The sequence below is a fragment of the Balaenoptera physalus genome (genome assembly GCF_965194825.1).
Source record: "Balaenoptera physalus genome assembly, chromosome: 2".
Taxonomy (NCBI): Eukaryota; Metazoa; Chordata; class Mammalia; order Artiodactyla; family Balaenopteridae; genus Balaenoptera; species Balaenoptera physalus.
In genome coordinates, this window is record NC_138883.1 from 66,506,104 (window position 1) to 66,519,108 (window position 13,005).

The 13,005-nt window shown below is 39.2% G+C and overlaps 1 protein-coding gene across 9 annotated transcripts in view; it reads right to left on the reverse strand.

The window, feature by feature from the left end:
- Positions 1–12,094, reverse strand: part of ARHGAP5 (Rho GTPase activating protein 5) — an 83,737-nt gene extending 71,643 nt beyond the window's left edge. For 3 of the 9 annotated variants that reach the window (XR_014261125.1, XR_014261126.1, XR_014261127.1), the window contains exon 1: positions 11,593–11,794. The gene's annotated coding sequence lies outside the window, so the exon portion shown is untranslated. Of the gene's footprint in view, positions 1–11,592; positions 11,797–11,966 lie in introns of those variants that run through there. The other 6 variants (XR_014261123.1, XR_014261124.1, XM_082452044.1 and 3 more) reach the window with 4 other exon arrangements.
- Between the last annotated feature and the right edge of the window lie 911 nt (positions 12,095–13,005).

Sequence of the window (13,005 nt, forward strand, 5' to 3'; positions counted from 1 at the left end):
ATACCAACAACATCAAATAAACTTTAAGAATTGCATGTAATTTAAATTAGGTTATTTGTGTGGAAGCAATGAATCAGTCTCTCACGAAGGTTTTATTTGGTGATTCTTCACATTCTTTCGAGGTGAAGGAAAAGCAATACATCATTTCTACCACATCAAAATTTCACAAGGAAAATATCCAGTCATGTACATCAACATATGTGAAAATTATCTTCAATCCAGACAAAATAAAAGAATAAAAAGACCATGAGGAAAAAAATAAAAGGTGAGAAAAGAAGCACTACCTGCCCCCAATATGTGGCTTCTCCACTACCCTCAAAATTGCAAGTAAACATCTATTTAGGTTGTGCTGCACATCTGCTATACTAACAACTAATGGTAAAGAGAAATTATTCTTGAAATTTAAAATTCTAATATTTCTAGTACAATAATATTTTAAAATAAAATTTCAGATTTATTCTTGTATTCTGTAAGTTTATCCTACCAGCCTCAACCAAATATTAATGTTAACAATATCAGCCATCTGATATTCAAGCAAAATGTTTATTAGCTTCAATTCGGTAATAAATAAAATATTGTCATGTTGAAGGAGCAACATAAGTAGTAGAAAACCATGAGTAAATAGAACTGATTTCAAATTCAACTCCTAGTATTTACTAGTTTATGACAATAGTAAAGCCCTAAACCTCTTGAGACATGGTTCCCCCACCTATAAAATGGGGCTGCCTATCTATACAAATTTAAGAACTAATTTTTTCTTTAATGTTAAGTGCTTAGCAAAGAAAAGGATGCTTAATAAATACTAAGTTCTGTTTTTAAAATTTGATTCTTAGAACCAAGGAAGCTGTTGAAGATTTATAAAAAATGATGTGATCAGACTGGTGACTTACAAATATTTATCTGGCAGCAGTATATACAATAACTAGCAGTATAAGAAATTAGGGCAGTCCCACTCAATGCTCTTAACTCTCTTTCATTAAGTAAAAATTTTAAAAGATCTTAATGTGATCAAACTGAATATTTGCACTTAGCACCAAGTTTAACATTCTTTACCTAAACTGCATAAAAGAACAACTGGGCTACTTAATGGATATTTACTGAAAAGACAACAGTGAACTAACTGGATAACAAAGTTATAAACAGTGATAAAAAGGGAAATTAGTTTGTGAAAATAGCATAGTGATTCATAACTAACAATTAAGAAAAAAAATTGAAAACACAGTGGAATACAAGGTCTATCCTTCTTTCTTACTAAGCAAGCAAAAAATTGCAGAAGATATCCTTTTAAATGTACATCAAAAGAAAACATAACCAGTGATTACTTTGGGGAATTTTTACATTAAACAGTACAAACACTGGAACTACATATAACTCTTTATTAACTCTTTGGTAGACAAACATCTATTCTGAAAACTAAGAGCAATTCAAAGACTGTCCCTTGCTTTCCAGCTTAAGAGACACAAAGTTGTTAATAGAAAGGTAACACTACAACGTCATATGGACCTGAATATTGCAGAAAAGTTTCAACTACAAATCTAATCCTTGTCATAATGGTCACATCTTTGTTAATATTTTTTACATATACTTATTGAAATACATGAAAAGAATCATTCATGCTCTCCTAGAGCATAAACCTCAAAAGACTGAAATACTTTTCTATCTAAAGTTATAGAGCATAAGAGTAGAAATAAAAACACTATCACAAAATCAATTTTTAAAGTTTCAGAAAGGAAAAGGCCTTAAAAGTAAATGAAGATGAGTGGAGGCATGAAGTCTTCACTCTTTCATCAGTCATTGAAAACTGGAAGGCTTTTTATCTAACAGACAAAAAAAAAACCTCTATTATATTGAGGATAATTTTGAATACTAAGGCTTCAACACATCCTAATTAATTTGTTAGTGGCAGTCTCTGAATTACAAATACTGAAGTTTAAATTAAAAATAAGGTAGCTTTGGGCTTCCCTGGTGGCGCAGTGGTTGAGAATCTGCCTGCCAATGCAGGGGACACGGGTTCGAGCCCTGGTCTGGGAAGATCCCACATGCCGCAGAGCAACAAGGCCCGTGAGCCACAACTACTGAGCCTGCGCGTCTGGAGCCAGTGCTCCGCAACAAGAGAGGCCGTGATAGTGAGAGACCCGCGCACCGTGATGAAGAGTGGCCCCCACTTGCCACAACTGGAGAAAGCCCTCGCACAGAAACGAAGACCCAACACAGCCATAAATAAATAAATAAATAAATAAAATTTTAAAAAAAATAAATAAATAAGGTAGCTTTGTGTGACATTTATGGTTAACAAACCAAATTCACAGTAAACTACCAATTAGACACAGTGAGGAACATCCATATTCTTTTTTCTAACGATGCTCTCAGGCAGGCTACCTGCTGGTATTCTGAGGTCAGATCCAGAGTTTATGTCATGAGTCACCATATAGTGATTTTCAAATTCTGGTGGGAAAATTCTTTCATCTAGAGGTGGGAAAGAACGCTGGGCAAATAAATAGTTGCTCTCTCCGACTCTTCATCAGAGCAGTGTCTTCTTTATTTGATTTACAGGTTTACTTAACTCAGAAGCTAAAATTTATAAAAGTGTTTTCAGATTTTTTAAATGTTTCAGAAATCCTAGACCAGAAAAAAAAAAATTGTTGCCATCCTGCCCTCAAAAAGATTTTACCATTTGTTTGAGTGAGTATGCTATTACCACCTCAAGGGAGAAAGACAGCTCTCATGAGATTGGCTGTAATAGGTTATAAAGAAATTTACTTTCAGACACTTGGATAGTTTATACATACATGAATTATCCACTGGCCCTCACTATCCAAGTCAAAACTGCCCTCATTAACTAACTAAGGTAATTTTTCTTCTGTGCTGAGAAAAACAGAATGCCTTCTGTTTTTTTTGTTTTGTTTTGAGTTCCCACTAATAAGCTAATGGTCAATATCTACCGGCAGGCTGTTTGATTTAATTTGAATATTCCTTTCAAATATTTTTAATGGTAATATTTGACTATGTCGATCCAGACATATCTTTTCTATTTTTGACATAACTATTTTCATATAACTAAAAATACCTCGTTTTCTCTAACATCTACTATCACGCTGATTTTTGCTCATGAAGAAACCAAGAAAAAACAATGACCTACTCAAAGTTACAGGGTTAAGATGAGTCTCTTGATGACCAATCTTTACTTTCTTAAGCAGTAGTGCTGCTTTTAATAGTTTGCAATGCAGTTTCTCATCCTGCCTTTAAGATTATCCTATAAACTTTCACTTCAAGGAAATGTTTAGATTAAGCATCCTTACAGAAATTAATGACAATGTACAATTTTTGAGTGGAACTGTCCTACAGTTGTCTGCTGCAATGAAGCTATCTCTACAACTAAGTTTTCTGAGATATTTTAAGCCATTCAAACATAACATGCTCCTTTTAATGGAGTTTTAATAACATGAAGTGGTTTTCTGCAAAAAAAAAATGTTTTTAAGTTCTATAAGGGATCTAGGAAACTGAAAAGATTCTTAGTAATTCTGGGTTTAAACTAAATTTTGTTTTGTACCTTTTCACAAAACTGTTGCACTCATTATTCAATAAAAAGTATATTTTAAAAACTATTTTACACTTTTAAGTTACCATACTGTGTCAGGAAATTCTTGCTGGCCCTATCTTCAAAATACATCCAGAATTTATTGCTTTTCACTACCTTTATTGCTATAACTCTGATCTCATTCCACTGTCATCTCTGGCTCTGGATTATTCCAAAGGCTTCTAAACTAATTTCTCTGCTTCCACTCCTGCTCCCCTTCCCCAGTCTGTTCATAAAGCAGCCAGAGTAATTCTTTTAAAACGTAAGTCAGACCCTTCCTTTCTTTTGCTCAAAACTCTCCAGTGGCTCCTAAAAGTAAAAGCCAAGTCCTTTCAATGGCTTTCTACAAGATCTACCTTCTCCAGCCCTATCTTACTCTGACCTACTCTCATACTATTCTCCCCATTCTCATTCTATTCCAGTCACAGTGAGAAACCCTGAACTGTTGCTCAACAAGCTAAACATGTTCCTACCTTTGCACTTACTTTTCCTAGTACTCCCCAAATGCCCCTTTGCTTACCCTCCTAACTTACTATACAACTTACTTCTTTATTATCTGTCATTAACTCTATCCCTCTCTCTGCCCCACTCCAGGTTTAATAAAGATGCACAAAGGCACAAATCTGTTCATTCCATCATCTGGGCTCCCAAGAGCCCAGAACAGTCCTTCCCACATAGTAGCTATTCAACAAATGCATGAATGCTAATAAATATTAAAATCAAATGTTCTTAAATCTTCGGTTAAAAAAAAAAAAGTAAAGCATGTTAGGTTTACTAAATAGGTGTCATGATTTATTAATCTAAAAGATTTTCTAAAGCTATTTATGGAGAAAATATACATATATTCAAGGTCCCAAAATTTTTTGTCAAAAATTAAGCCATCAGAATAAAGACTAACTATAATCTATAATACTGTACAGGCATACCTCGGAGATACTGCAGGTTTGGTTGCAGACCACCACAAGAAAGCAAGTATCACAATAACGTAAGTCACATGAATTTTTTGGTTTCTCAGTGCATATGAAAGTTATGTTTACACTATACTGTAGTCTACTAAGTGTGCGATACCATTATGTCTAAAAAAACAATGTACATACCTTAATTAAAAAATAATGCTGTTGGAAAAATGGCATCTATAGACTTGCTCTACACAGGGTTGCCAAAAACCTTCAATGAGCAAAAACACAGTATCTGCGAAGCGCAATAAAATGTATGCCGGTATTCAGCCAGAATAATCATCTAATTTTTATTTTTGACACCTAAAAATTTTTTTAAATCACAACTATTTACTACAGAAAACATTTCAAAGACCTAATTACGCAGAAGCAGCAGCTCTGTAATTATGTGCTCCATCTTCTTTAAGTCAAATAGAGAAAATATCCCTTAAATAAACAAATATTCAAGACAGAAGCAGATCCAAGCCCAAAGGTGATCATATATTCCACAATCTTAGGTAAACTTATCTAGAATAGTTTGAGAATAAAAACATCAACTGTATACTAAAAGATGAATATGGCATAATATTGTCTTAAAATATACTTTTCTTAATGTTGCTAATTCTCAATGACAAATGTATGCTGTAAAAATTAGAAGAGGAAATGAAAAAGTCATTTTAACATATAAAAGATAGCTAAGTAAACAATGTTAACACCTGTAGGAGAGTCAATCATATTCCATGTTTTCTTTGACCAAGGTTTGTACCACATAAGCACACTATCTTAAGGTTGAAAGGAATGCTTAAGGCATCATTCCTATGAATTAGTCTTTACTGAAGCATATCTTGGTAAGATTCAGGATAAACTGTTAGGATGGAGATTTTGTTTTGTTTTTTACCATATTCCTAGCACTCAGATCAGTGCCTGACACACAGTGGGTGCTCAAGTATTTGATGACTGAATGAATCAATCTCCAGACTCGGATCCCAAACCACTGGACAGTCTTGAAGTCATATTTGCAGTCACAATTAACAAAAATCACACACCATTATGGGTCCATAAGGTTTAGCACAGCAGAATATTCTAATATAAAAAGTCCAGTATTTTTTCCAAGATCTTTAGTCTGCTCATTAACACAAACTATAGGTTTATAAACATTAAGCCTGAAGGGTCCCTTCCAGAAGGGTCTCAGTAGGCAGTACTCTGAGATCTCCCCAAAACCTACTCAGCAAAGGTAATTTTGCTTTTATCCATTTTTATCTTTTGATATTTCAAGCATTTATTGTTTGAAAAAGTTTCACTGCAGAAAATATTTGAAAAGCAATGATGTAAACTATTCCCTAGATAGATTAACTGCCTATCCTGTTTTTAATCCACACTTTCCTCTAACAACATGTTGTCTCTGAGGACGTGGTGTCAAAGTTATTCTAAACTCTTCCTAGTCCATTTCCTTATTCTGTGATGAAAACAGAAGAACCAACAGTAACCTCATTTACATCAACCTATGTAAGCAACCCATTAAGTACATACTGTGCTTAGCTACTATTTGCTTAGCTTTATGTCAGAAGTTTTGAGGGTACAAAGGTTATGTATAGGAAAGTCCACTAAGCCAGGCTATGAATATGCTCCCTTCCAGGGTCTGAGTCCTTTCTTCTCACTTTGAAGAACTGAAAAGCAGGGGGAAAGGGCATAATTTAATGTTTGTTATAGTAATGCTACACAGGAGGGAAAACAAACTACATTAAGTTTAACAATATTCTTAATTATGGGAACATTAGGGAGTCAAATAAGAATCTCAAAAAGGGGTATAGACTAAAAAGGAGGTATGGATTTCTTTTAAAAGGCTGAAAAACACTTTCCCCACTATTTTTAAGAAGCTTTATATATAGTACCATAGCTGAGGCAGTGTGCTATACTATGGAACTGATAAATGTAATAGGAATTCAAAGAAATGAAAAATCAGTACAAATTGGTATAGGTCAGGGCTTGGAAAACTTTTTCTGTAAAAGGCCAGACAGTAAATATTACAGCCATAGACAATACTTACAAAACTGATCATTGGTTATTTATGGACAATGAAATTTGAATTCCATATAATTTTCACATATTTCAAAATATTATTCTTTTAACTGTTTCCTCAACCATTTCAAAATGTAAAAAGCCATTAAATGAAAACAGGCAGCAGGCTGGATTTGGCCCAGAGGCTATAATCTGCGGACCCCTGCAACAGATTAAAGGATCTGAGTAAACTCTGAAAACAGACTGGATTTGGATTTTAAAAAGAAGTCCTTCCTGGTGTGTGATTAGGGTGGAGTGGCTGAGCACAGCTGCCATGCTGGAAAGTAGAGACTTATTTCTTATTTATTTCTGAAGATACAAGATCTATAGAAGGTCTTCAAGGGCAAACATGAGTTAGACGTTGTAATGAGCAATAAGAAGCCATTCCAGATTAGACGTAGAACACAAAATTGGATTTGGTAGGGCACAATGCCCAAGAGATGGACATATACTAGAGGCTTGAAAGCACCTGAACTATCACAGAACTGAAAAGAGCAGTCCAAGACAAAGATCTTGGTGACTGGCTGCTAGATAAAAGAAATAAAGACAAATGAGTCAATGTTTCTTAAAGAAAAACTAACCAGTCTCAGCAACAGATGGTGCTATCACTTGAGTTTCAGGTAACAGTATTACCAAGACAAATGAAAATACAGAAATGAAATGAGGCAAAGTCAAGATCAGTAACATCAATTTCAAGATCATAAACTTTAGAAAATTATTTAAGAGACCATTTGATTTAACACTCTTTGTAACAAGCATCCAAAGATTTACAAACTTACAGAGAAGAGTAGAAATCTGGATCTCAGTTTCCCAGATCATAGGAATGTTAATTTTCTACTTTCTCTTTAGTAATCAACCAAAATAAAAATAAAGGAGCAAATAAAAAGAGATACATTATCCTGACTCTGGAAAGGCAAGTATAGAAAGAAACGTAAAATATTGGATCACAATATTGGATCACTAGGAAGAAAATAAACAAACTATATACCTTAACAGAAGCCAAAGAATGAGTTTTCCAAGGCTGTTTGACAATGCCAAATATAATAACAAGGACAGTAATGCAGATGTAATTTGTTTATTTCCCGATTACTCCTCCTATTAACCTTGTGTTAACACTTTTCCCCAATCCTTCAATTTGGCCCACAACATACAAACTGATGCTCTTACATTTTTACCTTATATTTTCCCCTCACCTGTCAATTTATCCACACTTCCCCTGTGCTTTGGGTCCACAGTGTCATTAACTTGATGTCTTTTTTTCTCACTCATCCCAATCCTAGGCAACTTCCAAATGACAACTCCTTTATCTAAATTCCTTTACACCAATTTTTAAATCAATAGGTACTACCTTGTATATGGCTCTTCTACTCTATTTTTAACTGGCATTTAACTATTCCTAAATTGTCAAGCTCACTCCCCACCAAAGCTGTAAGCTCCTTTAAGGGAGCAATATTTTATATTTCCTTTTATCACTCACAGTGCCTAGTTGCTCAATAAAATACTGGTCAGGGATAATAAAATAGACTAAATCTAATACGAAGCTAGAAAAATAAAAATTCACCTTTCCATTAACTCTTCATGATGAAAAGCTTGAGAATCTAACCAAATGGAACATACCAGTCATATTTTAACCCTAAAATTACAAAGTTATGCATAATTTTTTCCCAACAGTCTAATTCTAAGGAGTAAAACACACAGACATGACCAAATATTAACAACCTATTTTATCTGACTGCAAATCTAAGGAATCGTGGACAGTCAACCTCCAAAATACAGTGAAAACAAAAACAAAAACCTTTTTTGTCTCTCTTACATTCAAACTCCTATTTGCAGTCAAAACATCCAAATTCAAATGCTTCTTCTGTAAAGGTTTCCCAAAGAGGCCCTGACAGAAACAGTGGTTCTCTTTTCCGCATCTCTTAGTATTTGTAACTATTTATTCCTGGTAAAGTTACTACTAACTTATCTTGGTACCCCCAAGGCCAGGCACACAGTAAGTGCCAAAAAAGATAATCTGAATTAATGAATACAAATTGGAGGCTTTCAAAAAATTTCTAATGCAGATGATTTCTTTTTTCAAAGGAATTTTTATATTTAAGTATTGATACAATACATTTAATAGACAAAAATAAAGGCTGCCCTGGTTTTGAAGGGTGGGGTATCAGAGGAAGTCTCAAGACATCCAGCAAAACTCCATAAGGGATCCAAGGAACAGAATATGAAAACCAATTAAAGTTCATACTTAAAATTCTTAGCACTGAACTATTTTTTCTTAATTTTCCTAGTTTGAGAAAATTATCAACAACCTTCACTTTAACAAATAGGAGCTTGATTACTCAAGTCACCAAATAATGGATCACTTTATAAAGTTTCTTCACAGTTCTTTAAAAAGCCAAATTCCCTTGGTGTATTTCAAATGTATTTTACAAACATCCTTTAGGAACATAAGACATTACTAAAACAGAACACTATACAGCGCTTCTTGAGTGAACTATATTACCTGTATCCTTCCTTGGTGGGCAAAGAAAAAATTAGCCCAAATAAATAGTTTTAAAAATAATATCTATGGAAACTGAAGTTGTGAAAATTAAAACATTCTGTAGCTACCAAGAAAATCTCTATTATGCCATTTCATATTTAAGAAGCGAATACTAAAGGCAACACTTACCTTAAGTCCTGCTAACGATGAAAAAGTAAAAGTTTAGTAAGCTCTTCTTGAGAAATAATTTTTTCAATTTAAAAGTGAGTTACAAAACTGTTTTTCTAAGCTGTGCCACAACTTCAATTCCAAAAACAGAATGCAAGTACAGTATTTTATTCCTTAAAAAATCTTAACTTTCAAGGTCAAAATAATTTTCTCCAAAAGAACAAGTGTGCAGATTTAAATCTGCCTTTCAAACATAAAAATATGGGGGTGGGGGCATGGTTTGAAAACATTTAGGATAAGTACCATGTGACAGAAGTAAGATATTAATTTTGCAATACAATTTCTAAATGGCTAAAGTAATTTAAATGTGGGGAGAGGTGCTAAAAAATTGATAAAGATATCAGATTCTGTGACAATTCTTTCTCATATCACAGTGTAACACACCCCATTCCCCAGTGCTCTTAAAATTAACGTACAAAGAATGGTAAAATAAGACATGCTGAGGTGGGTTAAAAAAAAATGTAGCCTACACATGACAACCAAATCGATTGTTAATCTAGTAACCTGTATTGCTCTAATTTTTGCTTTAAGTCAATCTGATCAATAGTGCTATTTCTTGAAAGTTAAATGCACAGGTATTCCCAGCTTTTCAGTCGTGTATGTTTAGTCACATGCTCCAAGGCCTATGCAAGTTTTTGGTGATCTGCATTTACCAGTCTCTTCCTCTGATCTATTGATACTACAGATACAAGAAATGTGAGTCAATTACAAAAAACACAAGAAAAAGCCAAAAATGAGAAAGCAATTTAAAATGGAAGCAAAACCTTAATCTGGAAACTGCCTAGCAAGTTACCTATATGGTATGTCCATCTAAAAACACTAAATAAGAGTACAGTTTTATCACATTAAAGTCAAATAAACTGGAATTGACAGCAAAACACTTCCAAACACATTTTATTAACATATCTTACTTAACTAAATATTTTTCTTAAGAGTTGAATCTAGATCACATTTTTGTTAAAAGAACCATCTTAAATGGAGACTTAAGAGAAATATTCTCTGAAATGAAGGAGAACATCAATGCAAATAAACACTCCCTAATATACTATTCAAATTGAATACTGGTTTTGGATTTGTTTTAAGTGGAGTCGACAAACCCCGCCCCCCCAACACCTGTAGAAGATAGCATAAGCAAAAATCAGTAAATATAGCGATGTATTTCACTGTTTTATACCTGAACACTTTTTAAAGAATGATGTCGTTTCCTACCAATCACAAAGGCAAAAGCCAATTATCGCTGGGAATTTAAACTTAAAAACGCGCGTACACACCATCTGCATGCCTATTTTGGCCTAAATTTAAAACATTTAAATTCCCATATATTCAGCATGGGCCCAGACTGGATTTCTATCATATTATAAAAGCATAAGCTTCTCCCCTACAACTTTCTCGAAATTTTACTAAACGTCCTGATAGTTTGCCTTGACTTTAGAGCACCTTTCAGCCTCAACTGCACCCAGAGCGTCCACCTCACTTGCATTTCTAATAACGCTGGAGAGGGAGGGTGTGAAGGAGTGAGTGTATTTATGTGTGGATAAGTGCGCGCGCGCTCCCGCGCAGCTCCCCACCCCCACCCCGATACTTTTCTTTAGTAGAAACAGGGAGACTCTAGAGGTTATTCCAGCGAGAACTCAGTATCAAAGGCTCACCCAGTCGCAGTCAACCCTTAGGACTCTTGTGTTTTGGTTGCGCAGCGCAACTTCTCATATCCTACCCCGAGCTTTAGGAGCAGACGCGAAATTGGTGAACAGAACCCAGAGAGGAGTGGGGGAGCGAGGGGGAAAAAGTGAAAGGGCCGATCCCCCAGAAAGGCGCTCAAGTTTGCAACGAGGGCTGTGTCTCCGCGAATATGCGCCCACCCCCTCTCCCCCTTCCAGGTGGAACTCGTTAACAGCAGCCACCCGGGCAACAGACACGGCCACCTTCCTCCCCCACGCACCATCCGAGACCAGAGCAAGTGAGGGCGGCGGGCGAGAGCGGACACCCGGCGGGGCCCGCGCGATCCCCGGCCGCCACCAGGCCTCCGCCAACCCCTGCCCCGTCACCTGTGGAGAAAGCGCCCCCCCCCGCCCACGGCCTCTCTGCCCTTCACGCCGCCCGTATCCTCCCCGCGGCAGCCGCTCCCCGCCCCGGCCTGCGAGGACCGAGCGCGGCGCCAGGCTCCCCTCGGCGGCTGCGGGGCCCCAGCCCCTTGAACTGGTTACAACCGGCGGCGGCGACCGAGCGGGACAGAGGGCAGCGGGCGGCTGGAGGGTCCCCGGCGGGGATGGGGCGAGCCGGCAGGCCCGGAGGAGCGGGGAGTCGCAAGGTCCTACCTAACACCGTCGGTCTCCTCCGTCTTCTCCTCAACGGCAGCGGCCCCGGCGGTGGCGGCGGCAGCGACATTCCTGGGGAGCGCTCCCGCCGCCGCCTCCTCCTCCACTCTCTGCTCGTCTCTCTTCCCCGGCGCGCTCACCGTGCGCCGCGTCCCTTCAGCCACCTCCCCCCGCCCTCCCCAACACACACGCCCCGAAACCTCAAGCCCTACGGCTCCCGCGGCCGGGTAACCCACCCTCCCTCCCTCCTTGCCACCAGCGGCGGCCCCGTCCCTCCCCCTTTCCCCGGCGCCCGCCGCCGCGCCGGGCTCAGTAATGGCGGCCAGTCGGGCTCCTTCGCGCTGACGGATCTCTCCCTCTCTCCCGAACTTTACCTCAGCATCTCTCCCGGCGCGCACCGCCGGAACGCACGCGCGCGCGCGCGCTGCCACACACCCGGCCGGGGGCGGAGCGGCGGCGCAGCCTCGACGGGGCGCGCGCGCGCGCAGCCACAGCGTCCTCCCCACAATCCCCCGCCCCCGCCGCCCTCACCTCGCAACGCCTCCCGCGCCGCGAGCCCGGCTGGGCCCCGCCCCTGCCCTCGTCTCCCGGGAGCCTGGGAAGGCGCGAGCGCCCGAGAAGGAGGGAGGGAGTGAGCGCGCGGGGCCGCGTCCTCGCTCGCGTCCTGGCTCCCCCATTGGCTTCTGCCCCTCCCCCTTCTTCCTCCGCCCCTCCCACCCATTGGTTCCCTCTCTTACTCCATTCCTTCTCACCTTTTCCCTTTTACCCATTGGCGTGAGTGTTTTTCCTCTGCTTTCCCCTTTCTCCGTATTCTGCTCCTCCTCCGTCCCATCCTCCACGCTTTAGAAGCTGCAGACCATGCAGCCTTGAGCACGGTCGTCTCCAAACCTTTCCTGCTTTCTCCCTTTCCTTCTGTTCCGGTTTCTGGCCGTAACTGAGAGCAAACCACAATACTGAAAAGGAACCTGATATTGTGTTAGCCGTTGCAAAACACCGCATGGGCACTGAATGATTCTCGATAAATCAGCCTACGGTCTCTGAGCGTTAAAGAATTCAAGAGATGAAAATATGCGCCCAAGCTCGTTCTCAGGGACATACTTGCCTGTATGCTCCTGTGTGTGCAGCCAGTTTTCTGCCTGGGATCGCTGGCCAACTACAGACATCACCCGCCCGGGACCTGGTGCCATACTCACCCAGAAGGCAAAACTCCGTGGGAGCAAGAAGAATCCATTTCGCCGTCGACACCGCACAGGGACGGAGGCAGGCCCTCGGTTTAGTCCGTTCTTATGGAAGTTGAACGAGATGCCAAGACATAGGGTGGATTTTGGGGTGGCCCAGAAGACCCCTGCTCACACCACTACCAGCCCAACCTTAGGAACCATCAGCCACCTGGCTTTTATTATACTCCCTTAA